This window comes from Mesoplodon densirostris, chromosome 15 (genome assembly GCF_025265405.1).
Source record: "Mesoplodon densirostris isolate mMesDen1 chromosome 15, mMesDen1 primary haplotype, whole genome shotgun sequence".
Lineage (NCBI taxonomy): Eukaryota > Metazoa > Chordata > Mammalia > Artiodactyla > Ziphiidae > Mesoplodon > Mesoplodon densirostris.
This window is the reverse complement of record NC_082675.1, coordinates 48,850,157-48,875,817: the sequence shown is the minus strand read 5'-3', so window position 1 is coordinate 48,875,817 and position 25,661 is coordinate 48,850,157. Positions and strand designations below refer to the sequence as shown.

Here is a 25,661-nt window from a genome sequence, read left to right as displayed (position 1 = left end):
ATGGTTGAAAATACAGTGAAAGAATACAACCAAGAGGGTATGAGTACCTAAAAAAGATTGCTTCTCTTAATAAACTAGTCAAATAGTTTGCATGGAAAATCAGTTATTCAAATATCCCTGTACTGATTGTTAGTAAGATGTTTCATGGTTAACTGGACAATTATTTTTCTTTCTTTTAAACTTGTTTTGTGGAATTGAGACTATATTTCTATTTTTTTCCTTTAGGAAAAAACTAGCCTCAGAAATTGTAATTGTTGAGCCCCAAAATTACACTTGTGACAAATTCCTTGAGAGACTTAAAAACTGAGGATTTTTGCTAGTGAAATTATGTTAGCCAGTGTTAATTATGTGTTAATCACCCTTAGTATCCCACTGCTTTATGGAGCTCAGTTTACTCAGTTTATGCTCTCAGAACAACTTTTTTACAGGCAAGGATATAGCACAGACACAACAGAAGAAGACATTCATGGGGAAAGGTCCAGAGATCTCAGGCATAGATTTCTTTATTCTCCCATCTCTGGGTCACACAGCTACTCTTGGTCTGTATAGGTCTGCAACCACTACATGTGCACATCTCAAGCACCTCCTTAGCAGGAAACCCAATCTGTTCATGATGGAGATCTCATAATGAACTCCTCATAATAGGCATATTCTAGGTATGTTGCCAGCCTTTAATTTGCAAGTCCCCTCCTGCAGGCTCTACTGAAATTAAGTACAATTATAAATCCAATTATTATTACTAAACAGTGCTGGCAGGCTGATACATCCTGTTCTGCAACAATTCACAGGCCCATGGTTTCAAAACATCTTTTATCTTTAGTTAGTGCATTCCATAGCATTGGCCAAGGGTCAGTAGCTCTGTAGGTAAGCTTCAGTTAATCCACACCAGCTAAGATGAACCCATTATATGCATGGCCTACGGACACAGCAACTTTTAAACTAAATGCTCAAGCCTTTTTCCATAATATAAATAGCAAATGAGTAAACATCCCCTCTTGCATCTACATATCACTTCATGTATAGCTCTTTCCATCTCAAATCTGTTCAATTTCTGGAAAAAATGGCCTAATTACACATTTCCTTCTTCCCCACTCAATCACTCCCGGGTTTCTTGCTACCGAAATTCTGCTAGTGTCATTTAAGGTATATGTTCATGTTAAGTTCACTTATGACCTATTGGCATGGACATTTTTTTCTAGCTTTTATCTCATATAACTTCTTAAAGCTCTTTAGGTTGTTGGGTTCTTCTTGAAACTCCTTTCTCTTGGTTTCTATGATCACATTCATTTCTGTTTTTCCTGCGATTTTTGTAGAAATTCTTAATGTTAATTTTCTTGGCTTTTATTGTCAACATTCCTTTTTGTTGTTGTGTGATCTCATCCACTACCGGCTCCACAATGTTAATATCAAAAATCTCTAGTTTCAGTCTCAAATTTTCTCATAGATTTTGGACAAACATACATTATAACCATTAAAAACCACCCATATATAAAATTAAAAGGCATCTCTCCTATAAACCCTACTGGTTCTTCCTCACATAGACTCAATTTAATATAATGGTGATAACATTCTTTCATTCCCTCATGATAGAAACTTGGGAGTTATTCTAGACTCCACCTTCTCTGTTACTTACCACATCCAGTTTCTCACCAAATCATGCTATTTATGCCTCTTAGATATCTTTTGGTTCTTTCTTCTCCTCCCCATTTCTACTTCCTCTGCCTTAATTTAAAAAACATTTACCTTGATTACTTCAGTAATGAATCTTTAGTAATCTTCTCCATCATTTTTTGCCTTTCCTCCTATTAACCCTCCATGGCATGGCACTGGACTGTGGATATCAGATCACTAATATCTTCCTACGAAAGATTCTAAATGGTTAAAAAGGGGTCTTGCTTATTTTTGTATCTTCAGTGCCTAATATATAAGGTATATTCAATAAATGAATATAGAGTTTAGAAAATATGTATAGAAAATGATGATCTGCTACTGACATGCTTTAGAACAATGTTGTTCAAAAGCCTTTTCAATGATAGAACTGTTCGATAATGTAGATGCCACTAGCTATCTGTGGCTACTGAGTACTTGAAGGTAGCTAGTGTAGTTAAGGAACAGAATTTTTAATTTCAAAGTTTTATATGGCTAGTGTCTATAGTATAGGACAGCACAGCTCTAGGAAATTGCTCTTTAAAAATTTTGTATTTAATTAACTCTTAAGTGGAATAAATTAAAAGCAGTTTTCTCTTTTGCTCCATTAGTCATCATCACTTAAAACTAAAATTCTGGAGATGTTCTCTCACACAGTGTTCATTCAAGAAATATTTTTGAACACTTAAGATATGCCATACACTGTGGCTTCAAAGAGAAATAAAACACATAATTTCTTCATTCAAAGGTGCAGCAGGAAAACACCAACTGGTAATGGAATTTGATTTTGGAACTGTTGATATTTGGGGGTATTTTTAAGGGTTGGTTTAGATAACAGTGGGGAAGAATATTTTAAATTATTTTTTCTCTTCCTCCTCCCACATCTAGATTTTGAAGCAGCAAATGGGAGTGAACTTGTCAAAATTATACTTGTGATGATGCCGGGACCCATTTTGGATCCCACTGTCTACTCCTCCTGAAGGTGGTGATAAATTTTGCTGGTTTCTTTGACCTATGTAGTTTTCATTATGTCTCCTCTCTTTTCTACCCTCTATTTTATATCTGCTTGATATCTCAACTGCTTTTAGATTTATTAATTTCTTTGCATTCTATGATCTGATGTCAAAGATGACCCAATATCATCCCTTTGGCTCTAGACAATTCCATTAAACTGTGTCATTCATTACAACTGGCTGTTTGTGGTATGACAGCAAATTTTCAATCACTATGATAGCATTTATAGCCAAGATAATTTAGATTAGTTAGCAAATATTATGCCCTGAGATCATGCACAAAATGATATCACTAGGGCCCAGATATGTAGTATATAATGTATTTCTTATTTATTTATTTAACATCTTTATTGGAGTATAATTGCTTTACAATGGTGTGTTAGTTTCTGCTTTATAACAAAGTGAATCAGCTGTACATATACATATATCCCCATATCTCCTCCCTCTGTGTCTCCCTCCCACCCTCCCTATCTCCCCCATCTAGGTGGTCACAAGGCACCCAGCTGATCTCCCTGTGCTATGCGGCCACTTCCCACTAGCTATCTATTTTACATTTGGTAGTGTATATACGTCCATGCCACTCTCTCACTTCATCCCAGCTTACCATTCCCCCTCTCCGTGTCCTCAAGTCCATTCTCTACATCTGTGTCTTTATTCCAGTCCTGCCCCTAGGTTCTTCAGAACCATTATAATGTATTTCTTTACCCACTAATTTGGACACTTATTGCAGAAAAATGCAATAAGAAGCTCTTGGCATAATTTCTTTGTAATAAATTCCGGATGCTGCTTGTTACTTTTGATTTTCTTATTCTCCAGATGGCTACATATTTGCACTCTATTTTTCTGTTATTTCTCTGAGCACAGATTTCTTACTGGGTGCTATTATTTATTTATTTTTATTTATGTCTTTGGTTTGTCTTGCAGCAAACAGAAATTGTTCCTCTTAACTGATAATTTAAGAATAGGAAATTAGTGGAGAGCTTAATTTTCCAGTGTGACAATATTTTTCAAGAGCTATACCACTGGATGAATTTTGATTTCTATACTGAATGTTAACAATTTAAATCATTTAGTAGTGAAAATTATATAATTCCTAGAAAATATACGAAGTATTGCTTGTATTGAGATCTTTCCTAAATCACAGTAATTAAAAAAATCCAAACATTTATATTTTAAAATCTTTCAAAAATAGAATTATTAATGAAAGCATTACTTACTTTCTTGCCCCCCCCAGTGGCATAATGACAACCTCATAGTGACATCCACTTTGATTTTCTTTTTTAAAAGTATAGGAAGTATACCTTTCCATACAAAGAAACCACTCTTGTTGAATTATTGCCCAATCACAGAGTGGGAATCTGTTAAGGTGCATTACTGTTTAGAGTGAAACATGTAATAGGAAACCTCAGCATATTATTAAATTTTTTCAACTAATGGCTTAAAGCTATAGTTAGAGGGAAATAAATCTTCGTTGTCAAACTTCACCCTATTCTTCTTTATTTTCTTATTAGTTTTAGTCTCATATTTCTCTTCCCTTTAGATGACTTGCTGGGCTCTGGTAAAGACGGTAAGAAGAGGAACACTGAGTGAATAATGGGTGATGGGGTGTGAGTGGAGGCAGTACATTACCTGTTTTCAATTTAGTGTTTGAGGACCTCCAGGGGGATAAAATGACCTTTTGCTGAGGTCATATTCAAGGGAGAGTTAGTCTTTCCACTTTTATTAAATTTTAATTTGGTAGCTCATATGAACAAGAATTCTTTCTTATTTAGCAACATATGGTTTGTATTAATTCAGTAGCTTGCATTTGGGGGAAGATCATTTAGGGAATCTGGACGAATACAAATCAGCTATGCTCTGGAGGCTCCATGCCAAGGCACGGATATCCTTCAGCAAAAGCAGAAAAATCAGCACTAGGTAACAATTCTCAGTAGAATTTTATAAGTATCCCTTGTCGGAAAACTCAGGATTCCTCTCAGATTATCCAATCTTTAAACCCTTTGAGGAGTTTACATTAGAAGAATAAACAGCTTTTACTCAGTGTCATTAAAATCTCTAAACTAATGTTAACAAACACTGAGTAGTTTCTTCATTATTCAAATATAACCTCAGAAAAGTTGATAATATTAGAGTCTTTCTTATAAAGGCAATAAATAAACCTCTGGAAAGGTCATAGTTTATGTATCTTAATACCATATTAATCAGTGTAACTGAGTTGTCAACACTTAGTTCCTTAACACATAATAGATTTGAAATTCTTTGTTGTCGAGGGGCCTAGAGTGTATAAAATTAGCAGGAAGAGCCCTTATTGGCTTGTACACCTAGGAGTACTGTATCAGTGTGTGTGTGTGTGTGTGTGTGTGTGTGTGCGTGCGTGCATGCGCACACGTGTTTGGGGAGAGGACATGAGGGGTTAATACTGATATCTGGGCTGGAGAAATATATTACTGCCATCCTGAAGTGAAACTTATTGTTCCCTTAGAAAAACTCTGCTAAAAGGTGGTTAGATTCTACCGGCAGAATGCTTTTATTGATGTAGAAAGCATAGCTCTTAATCTACAAACTGAGCTGTGTAAAGAATACCACACTTAAAATTTTCCTCTAAATCAACTAGATTCCAGCTTGGTGGCCCCATCCCACCAGTTCAGCAGGAAATTTACTATTATTCAGTCTTGGTATCGTCTCTGTCCTGCTCCCCAAATGGAATCAAACCATTTGTGCCAAGTATCTGGGGTCTTTGGATGCACCAGAGCATCTGGAAACGTAACTATCCCACCCAGCAACCTCCTTCCATGTGTCCTCTGGTCCACTGGGAGTCCCAGGCTTTTCATGGTCCTGGTTGATTACACAGGTCTTCTGGCTAGATGCCCCCTGGGAGTGTGGAAGCTGAGCGCAACTGGAAGTCCTCATGCCTGTGATGCAGTCTCTCTGACTGCACCTAACAGTCATCCCCCCAACCCCCAGGTCTGGTCATCTCCTTGGCTGCTGCCACAGCCTTCTTGGACTCACAGACCTCCTCTATCACCAAGTCTTGGGGAATACTTCTATCTACCTTATTGATCCTACCTTCCTCTCCAGGACACTCCAAGAGCTAAAGATCAAAGTCACTCCAGGCTGCCTCTGCTTTTCTCCAGGCTAAAAACCTTACAACAAAGAACTATGAAGTCTTGTTATGAGATTAAAATGGGAGAAGGGGGTGGGGGAGCATATGGGGAGAACAGATACAAGTTAATATTTCAGTAGATTTATCGGATAGAATAATATTTTTAACAAACATAGTGTTATTTGGGGGAAAGGTGGATGTGATTTGGTCACTTGGGAACCTAATCATCCTTTACTGTAAGAGCAGTTCCTAAGAGGGGTATTTATATCACTGGTGACAACAAGATTAATTTGTGACCATCCCTGACCATACTTACAGCTAAGTGATTATTTTAATATCTAGTAGAAAATATATATTAAAATGTGAATTGGTATAAGTTACTTAAATTACAGCATAGGGAGTACATGAACCTAATAACAAAAAAACTGATGGTGGTATACAAATGATCAGGTGTAAAATAATACAGTATGACCTTGTTTCTATGGAAAAATTATGTTCCTAAATTCAAAATCAAAATTAAATTATGTTCATAATTGAGAATGTCTGTAATTCAGATATTCCAAGAAAAATGTGAAAATGCTTTACTACACAGGAAGTATTCTTAGCTTTCAACACACAGAACTTCATAAAATACAAGTGGTCTGTTTTGCATATACTATGACATTGTTAAAGGAGTAATCACTTATAGTTCACTTATGTCAACTTGATTCTTCTAGTTTTGAAGACAGTGAATCATCATTTCAGCCATTTCCATTAATATTGCTCTTTTTCATTTTTAAACAATTATGGTTTTAAACTACTGATCAATATTTTAAATCAGCTAATTGCTTTAATAATGCAACCCTCTATTAGAACAGCTTAGACTATGCTATGTAAAAATTCACAAACCACAGTGATTTAATGAAAGAAAGGCCTCTTTTTTAATGATGTCACAGTGATGTAGACAAGGAAGTTTTCCTGAGTGGGTGTTTTTTAAGAGATGGCCCAGGTACCCAGTTTCTATCACTGTAGCTCTAAGATGCAGAACACGTGGCTTCCAAGGCTGCTGTGGAAAGGAAAAGAGGGCTGGAGGAGCAAATGGAATGTTTATAAGGTCAAGGACTACTCTAATTTAGCTTTCCTATGTACCCAGGAAGAGAAAATTATGCAATGAACACATAGTGTTGACTCTACCACAATCCCCAAATATAATTCAGAATAGTTTAGATATAAAAGAATATTTAGTCAAAAGTGCTTCATTGTGCACTTAATATTTATTTCTGACAAAAAATATTATTTAAGAATGAATAAAGTCCTACACTAGGCTTATTATGGTTAGGTTTAGAAGCTATCAGAGGCCTGTTTTTATTTTTTTATTTTTTTTTGCTATATGCGGGCCTCTCACTGTTGTGGCCTCTCCCGTTGCGGAGCACAGGCTCCGGACGTACAGGCTCAGCAGCCATGGCTCACGGGCCCAGCCGCTCCGCGGCATGTGGGATCCTCCCGGACCGGGGCACGAACCCGTGTCCCCTGCATCGGCAGGCAGACTCTCAACCACTGCGCCACCAGGGAAGCCCCCAGAGGCCTGTTTTTTATTCAAGCAAGGCTGTTCTAGCATATTTCAATTTTGGAAAAACAAAGGCTAATCTTTTGGGGAGATAATTCTTTGTAGGTGCAGATATATCTGAAGTGATCAAAATAAATTCGATTTATGAACCAATACTTTTTCTTATAGTAGCTGTGCCTTATCATATCTCATAATTATCTATACATGTTCCAAAAGTGTTGAAAAATGAAAAGGTTACATTTTAGGTGGGAGAGAAATAATTTTATAAGCAGGTGCTTATCTTTTTACATGGAATGACTGGAAAACCTAGCACATTAGAACCTAACTCTCACAGTGAAGCAATCTCAAGTTCAAGCTTACTTTTGTTAACAAACAGATTCTCTGGTTCCAGGGGTTGCAAATGTGCTATATCCTCTAGTTTGAATGATTAATGAAGATAAGTGATGTACAACGTGGGTACCTGAAAAAAAAGAGTATCTAGGTGAAAGTGATTTTTCTTTTCATTTTCTAACTCATTAAGTATGGTTCCCTGAGTTAAAAGACGTCTGTTTAAAAAAATTTATGATTTCCTTTCTCAAAGAGAAATTATATTATTTATATTATATACTATTTTCTCTCCCCTACAGGATTTAGGTAATCCATTCAGAATGTAAATATGTCATTGCCTTAGGTGACATCCCTTTGCAGTTTGCATGTCTATTACTTTTTCCTACGTGATAACATGATTCTTCTATTACTTTACTGTATAATAACTCTGCAAAAAATGTTTGTTTTTTTTAATTAATGACTGATGGCTAAACACTTTTCCTATATTAATTTGCTCTCTCTCCCCCCAGTGTGTATGAGCATGAGCCTGTGTGTGTATAGGGATTGCCAGTTCCAGGTACTTTGTTAATTTTTTCTGTTTGTATGTTTCATTTCTTAAACCAATTTTTCTAACTATATATTAAGCCAGAAACTACTTTGTTACCCACGTTTTAATAATCTCTTCCTGATTTGAGTAATTTTTTTTATAGCAAGGTGGCTTTAAATTTTTGTGGAGCCATATCTTCTCTAGAACATTATGTGTTTTGCTGCTATGCTCAGAGGACTTTCTCATCTTATTTTTACATAAACAGTGTCCTCTAGCTGTTGTTTTTCTTTTACATTTAAGCTTTAAATCTATTTAATTTTGAGACTAATTCTGTAGTCTCAGAGACTTTGTAATCATTTCCCCTGATTCCAAAGTTCAACCAGGTTTACATTTCACAAATGACTGGAACATATTGCACAGTTTATTCTTATTTTAAAGTCAATAGCACATTAGAGGGTCCTGAGAACTCTTTTCTTACTTCTGTTTCACCCTAGGAACACTGGCCCTCTTTAGCAGGAGTACAGCATGGTGGTCGACTCCAGGGCTAAATCCGGTGTTGCACTGCCAGCTACAAGACACTGGCGAGTGCTTTCTCCTTTGCAAAATAGGGCCAGTAATGTTACCTAGCTCACAGGTTGTTGTGAAGAGTAAATGCATATGTGGTATGTTTTAAGTATAAGCTATCATTTTTGTTTTCCTTGGGTCAAGACCCCTCTATTTCATGAGTCAGTAATATCTCCAAATAAACTGAAACTTTGGGAGGGCCGTCAGTAATATCTCCAAATAAACTGAAACTTTGGGAGTGGTTATTCTCATACTGTTCTTGCATTCCACAAAATGTCTATCAAAAATAGGTAGAAGTGATCTATAAATAGTTATGAAAATTCTAAAAAAATAAAATCAAAAGGCACATTTCTTCAGGAGCAAAAGCTATCTCACAGTAAAATGGAATAGTATTTTCTAATTAATAAAGAATTTCTTCCATAAGAATTTTAAAAGTCAAATTTATAAGAATTTGTTATTTTACATTTGAGACAAAATAGTTATTGAATATGAACGACAAGTACTTTATATTTTGTCAGCCAGTGTTTCTCAGTACACTCACTGTAAAATCATTTGATGTGACTCAGAGGTGAGATAATAATTTAATACATGATATTGACCTATGAAATAATTTAACATCATAAAAACTGACTTGATTTGCTTGCCGTTCTTTATGTCTCAAGTAATTGCCAAAAGGTGAAAGCTCATTTCTCAGACAAATTCAGAATACAGTACGAGATATCTTTATGAATATATGTGTAGAAACTGGCTTTTTCAGTACTAATTTGATTTGTAGAAAAAGATGACATTTAATCTTTCTGAAGATGTGCTCAGCCTTAGTAAAACCATGAGATGTAATATTTAATGCATCTTAATCTGTTGAATGTAATACAGACATAAAGTCAATAGAACTCCATCAAAGAAAGAGAGAAGAGATTAGGAATCAGAGGAATAGAGTTTAAAGATTTATAAAAGAAACTATTACAGGTATGGATAGAAAAAAATGTAGAAAAACGCCTTGCCTTTTTGCAATTTTCATTATTATTTTGCAATAGCCTCAACATGTCACAAAACAATCTATTGTATAACAAAAAATAAAAGGATTAGAAAAACTATGCTGTTTGTGAAAGCAACACTCAAGGCAGAATTTATATAAGAAAGTACAGGGAGAAGGAGTAAGTAAATTTGTTTTGTGATGAGAAGTAAAAGGAGACATTATATATATTACACTATATTACATAGAGACTTAAGGAAAGGAAGAGTAAAAAGAATGTGCAAGGGATGACAGCGTGGAAGTGTAAGTAAGGCTCGTTTTTATGACTGGTGTGGCTGGAATATAAAACATGTGGTAAAGAGGCAGGGAATATTTTTATTTTCATGGACATATAATTTCTAGGCCTTGTGTTAAAATTCCTTGGTATTACTAAAAATATACAAGATATAATCAAATTGATGAATACCTTGAGGGTACAGAACATGTGCCCTAGAATATTATTTTGTACCCTAAACAAGTAGCACTGTGACACAAATAAGATACAAACTGAAAATTGTGAAACGAATCAATGAATGGATGAAATGAAATAAACTAAGAATTATCAAATATTAAAGTGAAGTGGATCTTAGAAGGTAATTCAGTCCAGTCTCTAGACATCTTCTAAGTTCTTCCTATACAATACTTAAATGGTTTTGTAGCTTCTCCTTAATCACTTTTAGTGATATAATGCTTTCTACCTCACAACATAGCTTTGCTCACTGTTGGAAAAACTGGAATTATTAGAAACATCCCTGAATGACTGACAAAATATTCTTCCTCTTGGTGTAGAACCACCACCTATGAGTTTGCCTGCCATTTTTGGAATAGGGCCTCTAGGAGGGTCTGCTTGGTCTTCCCTATCTTCTCCCCAAACCCATCACTCCCCGAATTATAGTGAGGGCATCTATGCAAATAGACAGCAATTTTACCCCAGCCATAACTGTAGCCAGGAATAGAAAGCAGGTTCAAACTAGTACAATAATAGTATCCTGACTTCCTAGGAATAAGGAAGGCCAATATTTGATTGGGTCAAATACAGGCACTTGGTCCAAGTAAGGCCAATTAAAATCCTCCCAAGATAACTGGAATCAAATCTGAGAAAAAGTCAACATTTCTTTGGTGGCTGAATCTCTACAATATAAAACTCAGGAGGTGTCAGCAGCCAAGATTTCTGAAACACAGAAAAAGTCAAGTTGTAGAAGGAAAACTAGAAAATGTATGAAAAGAATATCTGAGGCTGAGGCACAGAGACTGCTGATGGCATTTGAGTCCCTGTATTCCTGCTTCTCTTACAGATGGACTGCTGATATTTCCATTAATTAACCAGTTTCTTTTCCATAAATACTCCTTTTAATGTAGTTTTTCCTTGGTTTTTTTTTTCGTGTGTGTTTTTATGTTTTCATTTCTGCTTCATGCTGAATGAATTCATGAATTCAGAAATTCATGCTGAATTTCTCTCATCTGCAACTAAAGAAGAACCAATATAATTGGCAATCTGGTTTAGTCATTTTAGATCGTTAGTCTCAGTAGTGATTGGTCATCCTTCTGCTCAGTCAAGTTCCAAATCTCTTATTACTGGCCTTGGCCAGGATCCTGACTCTGATTCCCATTTGCTGCCTTGCTTGATGGTTTGCATTTATACTCTGTGCTCTTTACTGGCTACATTTAAACTGGTTTAGGGATTTAGAAGCTATATAGATAGAATATTTGACATAATTTTTGTTTGAACCATAATTTTAAATGAGCTTAAAAATCTCAGCTTATGGTAGGGTAAAAAGTTGGAGAAAAAAGTAATTACTTTTGAATATTATAACAGTATATGAAGTACTTCCCACTGTCAGATCTTTTTTAAAAAAATCTTCTTTGTGAAAAGAATGTAGATTTTAACATTTAGATGAGAATAAAATAAACCAGCTGAATTATAGATAAAGCCAGTGAGAGTAAACAAATAAATATAGTGTTCATAATTACTGGAAGAATATCAGTATATTTGCACAGTTTACTGCAAAGAATGTGTGAATGAATCATGGCTACTGAAATGATTTAAGGTAAAGTTGCTTAATATTTTTATGAGAATATGAAAGAACAGGAAAGTAGCACATTAACTTCATAGCCTTATCAAAGCCATTAAAATAACACAGATACAAACAAACAGCATCTTACAAAGATAAAATCTATAAATACAGACAACTTATTAGGTTTTAGAAGAGCAGATGGTACTTTCTGTCACTGACTTTAAGGCTTTAAATTTTGTAGGTGTTGGCTATGAGTCTCTAAGTTGTCTAAATGCTGACTTTTGATACTGTTTGTGGATTTGGGCAATGGGTGGCTGATTTACATGCCTAATTCCATTAAAAATATTTTTCTTCAAATAAAAACACTGGATAAACTAGGAGAAGATCTTTGTAACGCATATTAATAACAAAGGACTATATCTACAACTGTTGAGATAAAAAAAAAAAAAGCACAACCCAGCATGTATTTCCCCATGTTTATACTCTAGAGATACTCTAGTATAATTCACAAAGAAAAGTATAGAGGAATCTTATAGAAGACTTAAGTTACAATAGGGCAAATATTTGAAAAAAACTGAAATGGTCATCAACAGGAAACTGAACAGAATTCTATACAGCAGTGAAAAAGAATGAAATACAGCTATATGTAACAACAGATACATCTCAGAAACGTAATGAACAAAAAAGTTGTAGAATGATTTGTAGGGTATAATATCATTCATATAAAGATGTAAAACTCTAAACCAGTATTATAGAGTATATTGTTTTGAGATACATATGTAATAAAAATAAACTGAAACCATGGGGATTATATATTTGATGGCTGCAATTTCTGGTGAGGGAAGAAGGGAACTGTGACCACTGAGGAGTACACTGGAATCTGAATGTTACTGTTAACCACTTATTTCTTAGGCTGCATTGTAAGATGCAAAATTTTTTTTAATATTGCTATGCAATATTTCACAATAAGACTATTTAAAACAAACAATTACAAATAAAATCATGAGAGGAAATGGCTAAAATGAGAAGGGTTTCTGTCTAGAAAGATAGGTAGCTCAGAAATTTTGGTTTTTAAACAAAATTTGAGGAATATAGTGATTTGCCAAGATGCCAGCCTAAGAGTGGTGAAACAAAAGGAATTTTACATGTCATATGCTATTCAGGTTTGGAAACAAGCAAAAATTCTAAATGAAAACTGAAACAAAGCCAATGCCAAAAAGCATGACTAGAAGGAGGGGAAGGTGAAAGTCCCAAACCAAATCTGTAGGATTATAAGCTGATTGCAGGTATTTCATTCTTTCATGCATTTTTTTTCATTCATGCATCCTTTCATTTTCAACAAGATCTTTTGGAACCCCTCCAATGTGCCAGGCATTGTGATAGATCTGTGCTGTCCAACATAGTATCCACTAGCCATATATGGTGATTTAAATAGAAATTAATTAAAATGAAATACAATTAAAAATCTATTCAGCAGTTACATTAGCCACATTTCAAGTGAATAGTGATTCTAAGTGATCATGTGGCTTAGTATAATGCTTACCATTTTGGACAGCACAGATTTGGAACACTTGTCATAGTAAAAAGTTCTATTTAGTGGTACTGTTATAGATGCTAAGATGACAGCAGTGAAAAACACAGACTGAATTTTAATGGAAAAAAGAGGAAATAAAGGAAACGATTATAAACTTGTAATATATGTTAAGTAATAATGAGTCATTACAAGAAAATATAGTAGAGTAAGTGGATAGAGAGTGAAGGGGATGATCTGATGCAGGGATTTTCATAAGGAATCATAGCAATGGAAGGAAAGGCATTTCCATTTATTGGGAGGGAACTGAAAAGAAAAAAATGCGTGGCTTCACAAATGCCAACAGAAACAACTGTTTTAAGAAAAGAGCACAAGAATTTTACAATTGTAATTAGAAGCAATAAATCAGGAGGGAGAATGTTATGAGCTCCCTGGCACAAGTAGAGGGATAAGACAAACCAGTAGAGGGACACCCTGCATTGTCAGAACAGGAGGAGGCCATGAAGGGCACAGATGTGTTTGGTGATATTAAATTAGAATATAAATCTGATTCCTTCTAATTCCTCTCTGAAGCAGGGGGTGGTATTTTTCAAAAGAGACAAATTAGAAATAGAGAGTTTAAGAAGATGTAAGGTTTGAAACAACTGATGTCTAAACGTTTTTATCCTAAAATTAACTCTCCCTGATCTACCCTTCTTATGACTCTATTCCTCCTCATGACCCAATTTCTAGAACCAAATTATTCATTGTTTTCCAACTGAGTGGAACCCATTCCAGCTTTAATAACCTAGCCCAATTCAATAATCATATCTGTAATTCTTTCATCCCTTCTTCCAGTAGCCTTATAGTCTATCTAATAATGTAGCTCATGTCCCGTCTTCTCAGGAATCTGTTTTTTGGTAGTAGTGCACTGATAAATATTTAATAACCACCTCTCAAGACAAAAACAAAAACAGAAATAAGACCTGATTTGTGGCATTTGCTGATTTTCATGGTACAAATCTACTCACCATGGCTGATTTCAAACTACCACGTGGTCTCAACTGACTTGCAAAATTAATGAAAATTTAACAATCAGCCTTCTGGCAAGACCTGTGAAGGGCAAGTTAACAAGCTAGTCTGCCATGGTGAAAACAGCCTGAGGGTTTCTGGCAGCAAGGCTCAGGCCCAGGCTAATAGGATGCTTTGGATGAATGTCAGCTGGAATGCTCTAGACCTTTTTGTTGTTATTTTCTGCTCTTGCATTAGGGCTGGTTCTAGAGTTAATTATTTACAATTACTCTTTCTGGGCCATTCTTAGCTCATTCCTGCTTTACGACTTTTGCATCTCAGCTCTTCCTGGATGACTATTCCCTAAGATCTTTTGGCACATTCTCTCAGTTCATTATACTCAGCCGTCAGTTTCTCAAAGAGGACGTCTCCCTGATACCCTCTTTAAAATGGACTCCCTCCCACCTCCAACGCTGTCTCCTCCAATCACTGCTCAGCTTTGTCCCACGTGTTATGGTATGTTTATATTCATGATCATTGTCCAAAATTTTTTCTAAGTTCCATTGTGACATGTTCTTCTATATAGTTTATTTAGTTTATTTCTTAATTTCCACAAGCATGAGGATTTTCTAGGTATCATTTTTTCTTTTCTTTTATAGCTTTATATATTGTAAGCTTTTTATTTCAAGATAATTATAGATTCACAGGAAGTTACAAAGAAATATACAAGGTTTTCTGTCTGCTTCACCCACCATCCCTCAATGTTAGCATCATAAGTTACTATAGTACAAGATCAAACCACAAACCATAGAGCTTCTTCAGATTTCACCAGTAATACATGCACTTATTTGTGTGTGTATATATAGCTCTATGAAATTTTATTACATGTGTAGCTCTGTGTAAGCACCACCATGATCAAGATACTTAACTGTACATCATCATAACACTCCCTGATGTCACCCTCTTCCCACCTCTAGCCCTAGACAACCAATGATTTGGTCTCCATCTCTATAATTATGTTATTTCATGAATAAAATGGAATATGCAATACAAATCTTTTTGAGATTGGCTTTTTTTCACTCAGCATAATTAATTTGCGGTTCATCCAAGTTGTTGAGTATATACAGTCTGTTCCCTTTTACTGTGGGGTAGTATTCCACACTACAGATGTATACAATTTGTTTCACTGTGCACCACAGAAGGTCATCTGGGTAGTGTGCAGGTTTTGGGTAGTATGAACAAAGCTCCTAAGAATATTCTTGCATAAGTTTCTGAGTGAAAATAAGTTTTCCTTTCTCTGGGATATATGTTTAAGAATGCAACTGCAGGGTCATACTGACAAGTCATTTTTAGTTTTAAAAGGAACTGCTAAACTATTTTCCATAGTAGCTATATCATCTCACACTCTAACCAGTAGTGTATGAGTGACCCAGTTTCTCCACATCCTTGCTAGCATTTGGTGTTGCAACTATTTTTTTGTTTTGTTTTAGCCATTCTGATAGATGTATAGATATCTCACTGAGGTTTTAATTTCTACTTCTTATTGCTAAGAATAGGTTGTGGGTTCTAGCTCCCCACTGGATCTTCACTGACACCTCCTTCACCGGGAGAGGTAGGAGTGCCTAGACATTGTTTCAGACATGGATGCCACTGACGCCACAGAGAGGGTGTGGCCTCGTTACTGCTGGACTGCAGTACAAGTTGCGACTCACTATTAAGCTTGCTCCAAGGCCACCCCAGTGGGGAAGCCAAGAGGTACTCATTAGTGCTGTTGGGAGGTGTGGAAGTCCAGTCTCCCCACACAGTACCCACTGACGCTGAGATGGGGGAGGCTTGCCTCCAACCAGTGGGGATGGAAGTCCTGGATTCCTACAGGACATCAGTCTTCTGATGTTACCCAGCAGGAAATTGGGGGTGCCTCGTTTCCACCTAGCAACAGTGGAAATCATCTAGGCTCCTCACTCTGCCTTTGTGGGGTCAGTTTTTTCTGTGGTGTTTGGCTGGAGTGGAGAGGTTATTATCCAAATGTATTCTCTCTTGCTAAGCTGCCCCTTTCGTGGTCCCTTGGCTAGACAGAGCAGGCTTTTGTCAGAGCATTATTTGGTCTGCATGCATTGGCATATCTGGGTTTCTGGTTTCTTTAGCTTCAACTCTGGGATGTATCAGGCAAAAAAGAAAATCTTGGAAACTCACCACCTCATTGTTCCTCTGATCTCAAGGTGCCTAGCCAGTCTGCCTTCTTCTCTCCACCTTTCAGAGTCTTATGATTGTTTTATATATAATGTCCATGCTTTTTTGTTGTATGTAGACGAAGGAATAGGGATAACTACATTCCCTCCATCTTCCTGAAAGTGGAGGCTGAGCACACTGAATTTTATGCTTGCTTCTGTGTTTTCTGTATTGTTATATTCAAGGTAGTTTTTTTCCTGAACTTTTTCACTAATTCTTTCTTCAGTCTTGTCATACCTGCTTTTAAATTAAACCAGTGAGTTTAGAATTGCAGTTACATAGCAGTTTGCAGTTCATGGATTTCTAACTGGCTTCTTCTCAAATCTGCAATATCAATTTACATAATTTTTAGTTCTGAAATTTAAAATGCTGATGTTATATTTATAAACATTTTAAGCATAGTTGTTAGGTGGTTTACATCTGGTAATTTCACAATTTGGAGTAACTTTGGATCAGTTTCTGCTATCTTTCCTTTTCTGTTGACTTGTGTTATCTAGTCCTTTTGTGTGTTGGGTTCCCTTTGAGTTGTGCTGGGTAAGAATCACCTTAATTCACTTTCGTCACGTGAGATTTTGAGGCCATTATTGCAATCAAATTACATTGGTAATTCTCTCTACCTCTGTATATATTTGACTTGGTCCATAATAAAACATATTTTAAAAAAAGGAACTGAGGGAATGTAAAGAAGAGATGACAGCAAGGTTTAACTTTATCATATGAAATGAAACAATGTAGGTTCTAGAATTCCCAAAGGGCTTTGAGCCCACAGCTTCAATGATGAATACTAAATTATCTAGTACTAAGGCCCAGTGTCTGTTTAAGCTAACAGCAGAGCAGGGGATCAAAGATGCCTCTTTAATGAGAATTTTTATATTTGGTTTTCCTAAATAGGTTTATAGAAGTCCTCACAGGAAAAAGAGTATATTGTTGGTTTCCTTACATTTTAACATAATTTAGTATTGATTTTTACATATATAAATTGCATACTATTAGAAACCTATCCTGACATTATCAGTTCTTGAGTTGACAATTTTTAGTGTAATTAAAACTAATTTTGATTCATGATAGTTAAATGTTTTTCTTTTTAATTAGGTTTCAAAGGACTGTAAATAACCATGCCTGAAAATAAGATAATTTCCTATGCTTCCACTGGAGGAGAGCAAACAAAGAAAGGTAAGTTTATCCTTAAGTGATTTTCTTTGAAACTAGGTCATAGATAAATGCGACTCAGGTCACTCACAGAAGAAGACAGTTGTAAGGACAGTAGTCTTCTCCAGGACCAGGGGGGTCACAAAACCAAAATTTACTGGGATCAGGAAGGTGAGATAAGCAAAAGGAGTAAATCAGTTTAAGGAAAATCCACTGTATGGATTATAATCAATTTCTTATATAATTACTACTGAACTACAGTATAAGCAGTATCATAGGTAGGTAGTACAATGGTCTGCTGGAGTCAGCTCTTACTAGCTCATGTGAGCCAATTGTATACATCTCTTATCAATTCCACTACATTGACTGGTTGAAGTTGGTGGTATTGTGACAGGTGGTTATTAAAATTTTACCAGCACACCACTGAAGAGAAACATATAAAATTTAAAATGAAAAAAATACTTGTATAATTCTATTTTAAAAATTGTATTAGATTTTACCACGTTACTTTGCAACTTGAGCCCCTTTTGCATCTTTTATTCTGCATCATGTTAGCAATATCATGTCTTTGCCTGATATAGAACAGAGGTCAGTAAATTACAGCCCATGGGCCAAACCTGGTCAGCAGCCCTTTTTGTACAGCCCAAAAGCTAAGAATAGTTTTTACATTTTTAAAGGGTTGTAAAAAGAAACAAAAGAAACAAAACAAAGACGAATATGCAACAGAGACTGCATGTGACTCAGTAAACCAAAAATTTTTACTATCTGGACCTTTATAAAAAAAAGTCTACCAATCCTTGGTATAGAAGTTTGTCTCAAATACTTAACTGGGAACAACAGTCTTCACATGAGTTGTCCATTGCTGCCCTAAGGCCATGTAACAACCAACCACAAAAAATGCAGGTACATAGAGCATCATAAACATTCATTTTAGTTCACTTGTACTAGGTGGTTCTCAAGTGGGCCCAGGAAGGCTCACTCACGCATCTGCAGTAAGCCACAGGCCAGCTAAGCATCATTACAGATCTTGCTCATTTGAACTGGGCCTTCACAGGCCTAGGGTGTTGGCTGGGAAAACCATGCTGACTCAGCCCTGCACCATGTTGTCTCCCATACTCTTACAGCAGCCTGACCTCGTGGTTTACGAGGGGAAACAGAAGGTCACAAGGCCAAGGCTCAAAACTGGCACCCTATCATTTCTGCTATATTTTATCAGCCAAAGCAAGTCATAGGACCAGCCTAGAGTCAAAAGGCAAGGGATTAGAGTCCACCTCTTAGTGGTAGATGCTGCAAAGTTACATTGCAAAAGAAGGTGAACACTGGAAGAGAAAATTAGTGGGGCTATTACTGTAATCAAAGCACTACAGTCTTATTTGGGCTATAAAAGAAAGCAGTCATTTAGTATTCCAAACATAGTTGAAGATATCGCACAATGGATTTCATGTAGGATTATGAATCTTGCATAGGATGTTTAGTGGCTTAGCAGCACATTTACTTTCAGAATATTTCAGTAAGTTTGGTTTTTAGCTCTTTATTCATTCTATCAATATTATTTGACAAAATTGATGTTATTTCATTTTCACAGATTTTGTGTAGTGCAGTTTAAACAAAAACTTTTCATGTCTGGAAAATGACTTCAACCTCAGGTTAGCAAAATGGACTAGGTTTCTCACATAAAACAATTTTCCCAAAGATACAGTTTGGAAAGAGATAGGGTAATCAAATTATACTTGTGCCTATCTCAAGTTTAAATATTTGAAAAGAACTATTGAAAATTTTTGGATTAATTATAATGTTAATTAAAAACTAATAGTTTGTTCCAAGGCTTCAGAGAGCTGAGCTGGTGATTTCCCTTTGAATAACCTGACAAAGACTCTTTATTTTGTACTGGAACATAAAGTGACCAGTCCATACTGGATTGCAAGCAAAAGCTCTTGTGTGTGGTACATTAGGAGAAAGTTAATCATGTTAAACACGACAGCACACCTACTTTCTGTCTATGCAATGGAGAAATATACAGTCAGATAAAACCACACATCACATTATACAGTGGAATGTAAGTATTCTTTGATATAGGTTATTCCTGCAAATGCATACAAAATGGAAATACATCTGGCTGGCTAACTGTGTGGAACATAATATGGTTAATAAATTGTCTTTTGAAATGTACTCAGTAAGTTCAGGATATTTGTATTTAAATGACATTAGGACCAATATTTGTTAACGCTGGCATAAACAGTGATTATCAGTTAAAATTAATTTCTATCTCTTTGGCATCATACCATCATGAAGCGCCCTATCTTCTTTGTAAGATAACAACAAATACTATAAAGAACATTCAGCTTATCAAGCAAAGCACTGAGATGTCCATGTTCAAACTACAGAAACTTAGCAGTCTTAGCAAATTTTAAACTTTTAAGCCCAAAGCAATCTTCGCTGGATGATGTATTGAACCTAATTATGTACCAACCTTTGAAAAGGTTTGTCATTAACATCACAAGAACACAACCTCAGATCTTATTTATTAACCTCTACCAGATGATATTCAATATAATAATACTCTTCTTCACATCAAAAATAAATCCTTTCCTTATATTGTGAAATCAATATCAAAATTATATATCAAATAATTATATCAAATATATAAAAATTATATCAAAATTTATATCAAAATTCTTATTATACTATAAATAAGCTTAGCAAACTGGACGATTATTCTATGCTCTCATTTGAAATAAAAAATGAAACAAATTATTAAACTTTCCAATTGTTCTGTAGAGTCACAGCCATATCTTAAAAATGCTGACCAACAGTATTTTCACATGACTCCTGTTTACAAACAGTTAGCTCTGGGATACTAATTTCTATTACAATTAAAAGTACATTTTTACAAACTTACCGCCTGTAATATTTGGATTCTCAGGCAATATATTCACTAAAGTGCATTTCATGGCAGCATCACTTATTTACTTGTATTAAGATACTGATATTGCCTTAGTTTTTCTATGTATTGTTTTTCATAATGTATCCTTTCTACATAAAAGGCAGAGACTGTATAATATTGTTTTTTTAGAGAATAGCACCTTTCTATATTGAAATAGGAAATATTATGTATTTCCTATATACATATATGTTAAGGACAACAAACACTGATAAAATCGAATATCCATGCACTCATAATGTACATTAAGAAACAGTACACTGTGTTCTCTCATCTCTTCCAAATCACATTTAGTTTTATATATTAGATGTAAATATGCTAATATACATTTATTATATAGTTTTACATATTTAACCTAATTTTAACTGTCATTAATTCACTAATATTAGACAAACTGAAAATGAGTTAATATTTTTATTTTCTTCTATTGTTTAGTCTAGATCCTTTAGTACTCTGTTAAATGTAGGCAATAAAAATGTGCTCACTTTTCTCCCTGTTCCTGATTTTTAAGATGAGACTTTTAATGTTTCACCACTAAATATGATTTTTTTAGTTTTTTTTATAGTTTACTATAAATTGTGAACATGTATTGAATTTTATTTATTTCATTTGGCTAAACTTTACATGTATTGATACAATATTGTTAATAATGTTTTACTTTTATATCCTCTGTATGCAATATTTCTGCTTTACATTCATAAATTGTATTTGTTTCTTCTGTTTCTTCTCTTTTGTCTTGATCAATTTGCCAGATGTATTCACTGGTGCTATATTTTTCAAAGCGGTAATTTCTCACCTTTTAAATTATCTCTAGGGTTTTTTTCTTGTTGGTTTGCTTTCTGTTAATTTCAGATATTATTGATTGCCCCCTTATCTTCCTTCTACTTTCTTTGGGTTTGTTTTCCCATATATTCTTAATTTGGATGCTTAAATCACTAATTTTCAGCCTTTTTTCTTTTCTAATATAATTACTTAAACTTACAACTTTCCCTTCACATATCATAGACATAATAAAAAGGACTGGATGTCAAATCAGACTCATGAAAATTAACTCATCATGCAGAGATTCACTCACCATGTAGCATTATTCAGTGCTGATATCAATAATACTGTATTTAACTTTAAAAAATTGAACTATAATTCATACACTACCATAAAAATTCACCTCTTTCAATTGCGTATTTTCAGTATAATCACAAGGTTGTGCAACCATCACCATTATCTAATTCCAGTACACTTTCATAACCCCAAAAAGCAGCCCTATACCATTAGCTGCCACCCCCCATTCCAGCCCCTGGCAACCACAAAGCTACTTGCCTTTCGGTGACATCGTGGGCCTGGTGGGTGTCGACCAGTTCCTGGTGAAGACAGGCACTATAACGACCTTTGAGCATGCCCACTACACGCACGTGATGAAGTTCAGTGTAAGCCTGGTCTTCAGGCTCGCTGTGGAAGCCAAGAACCCAGCTAACCTGCCCAAACTGGTCAGGTGGGGGGGCTGAAGCCACAGGCCAAGTCGGATCCCAGGGAGCAGTGCATCATCAAGGAGTCGGGGAGCACATCACTGCGGGTGCTGTTGAGCTGCACCTGGTGATCTGCCTGAAGGACTACACCTGCATCCTCTATCAAGAAATCCAACCATGTCATCTGGTACCGTGAGACCATCTCCGAAAAGTTGAATGTGCTTTGCCTGTCCAAGACCTGCAACAAGCGCAATCCGTTGCACATGGAAGCGCGGCCCTTCCCCAATGGCCTGGCGGCGGACAGCAGGAGCGCAGTGTCCGCCCACCAGGAGCTCAAGTATTGGCCTGGCCAACTACCTGGAAGAGAAGTCCGAGTGGGATGTGGCCTAGGCCCGCAAGATCTCGTGCGCCGGCACCAGCCCCGATATCCCCACCCACATCACCAGGGGTGTGCAGTCCCTCAACGAGAGCAAGTACAGCGTCGTGGCCGGCCTCCAGTGGGGGCGCTGTGCCAGGAGAACACGCGGGGCGTGCGCTTCGAGGTCCTAGATGCGACGCCGCCCAGGATGCCACTCAGATCGCCCCCACCGTCCGCCCGGCGCCGCCTCTACGCCGCATGCTGACAGCCAGCGCGGGTTTGTGGAGCCCAGTACCTTGCGGAGAGCCGGCGTCAGGAACAAGTGCTTGGTGGCGTCCTGTACAGAAGCGGGGCCGCGTCTGCGAGGAGTCCCAGGTGGCCCGCACCCCCATGTCCTGAAGGCCTACCTGCCAGTCAGCGAGCCCTTTGGCATCACCAACAACCTGCGGTCCCACACGCGCGGGCGGCCAGGACTTCCCCCGTGTGTGTGTGTGTGTGTGACCATTTTCAGTCCTGCCCAGTAGCCCCTTCGCCAACACCAGCGCCCCAGCCAGGTTGTGGCGAAGACGCGCAAGCGCAGAGGCCTGAAGCAAGGCAGTCCAGCCGCACAATTTCCTGGGCAACTCACAGAGCAGGACCGGCTCTGCCCTGATTGACTGCAGCTTCGAGGCGCGAATTCTCCTCGAGACACCGCGAGAACGTCCGGACGCAGTGATGCTCCGCCTACGGGATTTTAGCGTCCACTCGGTGCCACCTCTCAGCGTTAACGCCAGATACCCTTTCTGCTGACTTTTATATCAGGACTTCTGAGGTAACAGAATTGCCCTCACAGCGGGGATTTATTTGGCGATTGGAGGGTGTGAGGAGGGAGGATGGGAGACCGTTTTGGACTTTTCATAGAAATGAATTGATAAAATAGTTGGCATTGTGTGTCTGCCTTCTTTTAAACTGGAATTTTGTCGAGATTCTTTTTTTTTTTGTAGCCGAGTAATATTCCATTGTATGTATATTCCACATATATATATATATATATATATTATATATATATATATATATATATATAATATATATATATATATATATATTTTGCTGTACGCGGGCCTCTCACTGTTGTGACCTCTCCCGTTGCGGTGCACAGGCTCCGGACGCGCAGGCTCAGTGGCCATGGCTCACGGGCCCAGCCGCTCCGCGGCATGTGGTATCTTCCCAGACCGGGGCACAAACCCGTGTCCCCTGCATCGGCAGGCGGACTCTCAACCACTGCGCCACCAGGGAAGCCCCACACATATTGTTTTATAAATTCATCAGTAGATGGGTGTTTGGGTTGTTTCCACTTTTGGACTATTATGAATAATGTTATGAATATTCAAGTACAAGTTCTTATGTGGACGTCTATTTCCATTTCTGTTGGGCCTACACTTTGGACTGGAATTGGTAGGTCATTTGGTAACTTGATATTTAACTTTCTAATTGCCAATTTTTTTCCAAAGCAGCTGCAGTGTTTTATGTTCCAAATGGCAATGTATGAGGATTCCAGTTTTTCTACCCCCTTGTCAACACTTATTAAATTTTGTTATTTTTTTAAACTTTATTACAGCCATTTTAGTGGGTGTGAAGTGGCATCTTATTGTGGTTTTGATTTGCATTTCCCTAATCACAAATGATGATCAGGATTTTTAAATATGTTTACTGTCACTTGTATGTTTTCTTTGGAGAAATGTCTCTAAATTTTTTGCCCATTTTTAAATTGGGTTATTAGTCTGTTTCTGTTCTTCAGTCATAATAATTCTTTATATGTTTTAGAAACTAGACCTTTATTAGATATGTGATTTATGAATGTTTTTGCTCATAGTAGGGGTTGTGATTTCTCTTTTTGGGGGAGTTTTTATGTGAGTTTTTAAAAATTGAGCTACAGTTGATGTAAAGTAATTCAGTTATTTTCACTTTCTTGATAGTGTCCTTTGCAGCACAAAAATTTTTATTTTCATGAAGCCAATTTAATTTTTAAAATTGCTTGTTCCTTTGATGTCATATTTACCCCTTCATTTTCTTATAAGAGTTTTATAGTTTTAGCTCTTGCATTTAAGTTTATGATCCATATGAGTTAATTTTTGTACATGGTTTGAGGTAGGAATCAAAATTCATACTTTTACATTCATATATTCAGTACTATCTGTTGATAAAAAGACTATTCTTTTCTCATTGAATAGTCTTTGCACCCTTATAAAATTCAACTGACCATAAATATGGGTTTATATCAGGAATCTCACTTCTATTTCATTGATCTACATGTTTGTCCTTATGCCAGTACCACACCATCTTGATTATTTAGATTTGTAATAATTTTTGAAATCAGGAAGTATGATTCCTCCAACCTTGCTCTTCTTTTTCAATATTATTTCAGCTAATCTGGGTCCCTGGCATTTCCATGTTATTTTTAGGGTCAGTTTGAAAATTTCTGAAAAACAACAACAACAAAAAGCTGCTGGAATTTGATAGAAATTGCATTGAACCCATAGATAATTTGAAGAGTTTTGGTGTCTTAACAAAATTGGCTTAGAATCCACTAACACAGGATATTTTTCTATTTATTTAGGTATTTAATTTTTTCAACAGTTTTGTAGATTCTAGTGAAACTTGTTTAACCAAACAAGTCTTGCACTTCTTTTGTTAATTTTATTCCTAAATATTTTATTCTTTTTGATGCCTTTATTAAATTGTATTTTGGATGCCTTTTATTTAATTTTCTTGCCTAGTGACTCTGCCTCCAATCTTCAGAAAAGTATTGAATAAAAGTGGCAAAGTGTAGCTATGATTATCTTTTTCCTGATCTTAGGGGAAAAACTTCCTGTAATATCTGATGTTAGCTGTGGATTTTTCACCTTTGTGAAGGAAGTTTCCTACTGTTCCTATTTTGATGAGTGTTTTTATCATGAATGGGATTGAATTTTGTCAAACAGTTTTTCTGCATCTATTGAAATGTGTGGTTAGTATTCCATTGATTGATTTTCATATGTTGAAACATTTCTGGAATACATCTCACTTGGACATGATGTATAATTTTTTTATATGCCACTAGTTTTGGTTTGGTAGTATTTTTGTGGATCCATGTGCATAAGGAAATATTTTGTGTATAATTTTATTTTCTTATAATATTTTGTCTGGTTTTGCTGTCAGGATAATATGGGGCTCATAGAATGAGTTGGCAAGTGTTCTCTCCTCTTCTGTATAATTTTTGGCAAAGTTA

General features: G+C 36.3%; 1 pseudogene; it reads left to right on the top strand.

Moving 5' to 3' along the window:
• LOC132502495 (elongation factor 2-like) lies at window positions 1-23,070 on the top strand (annotated as a pseudogene).
• The last annotated feature ends 2,591 nt before the right edge of the window (window positions 23,071-25,661 follow it).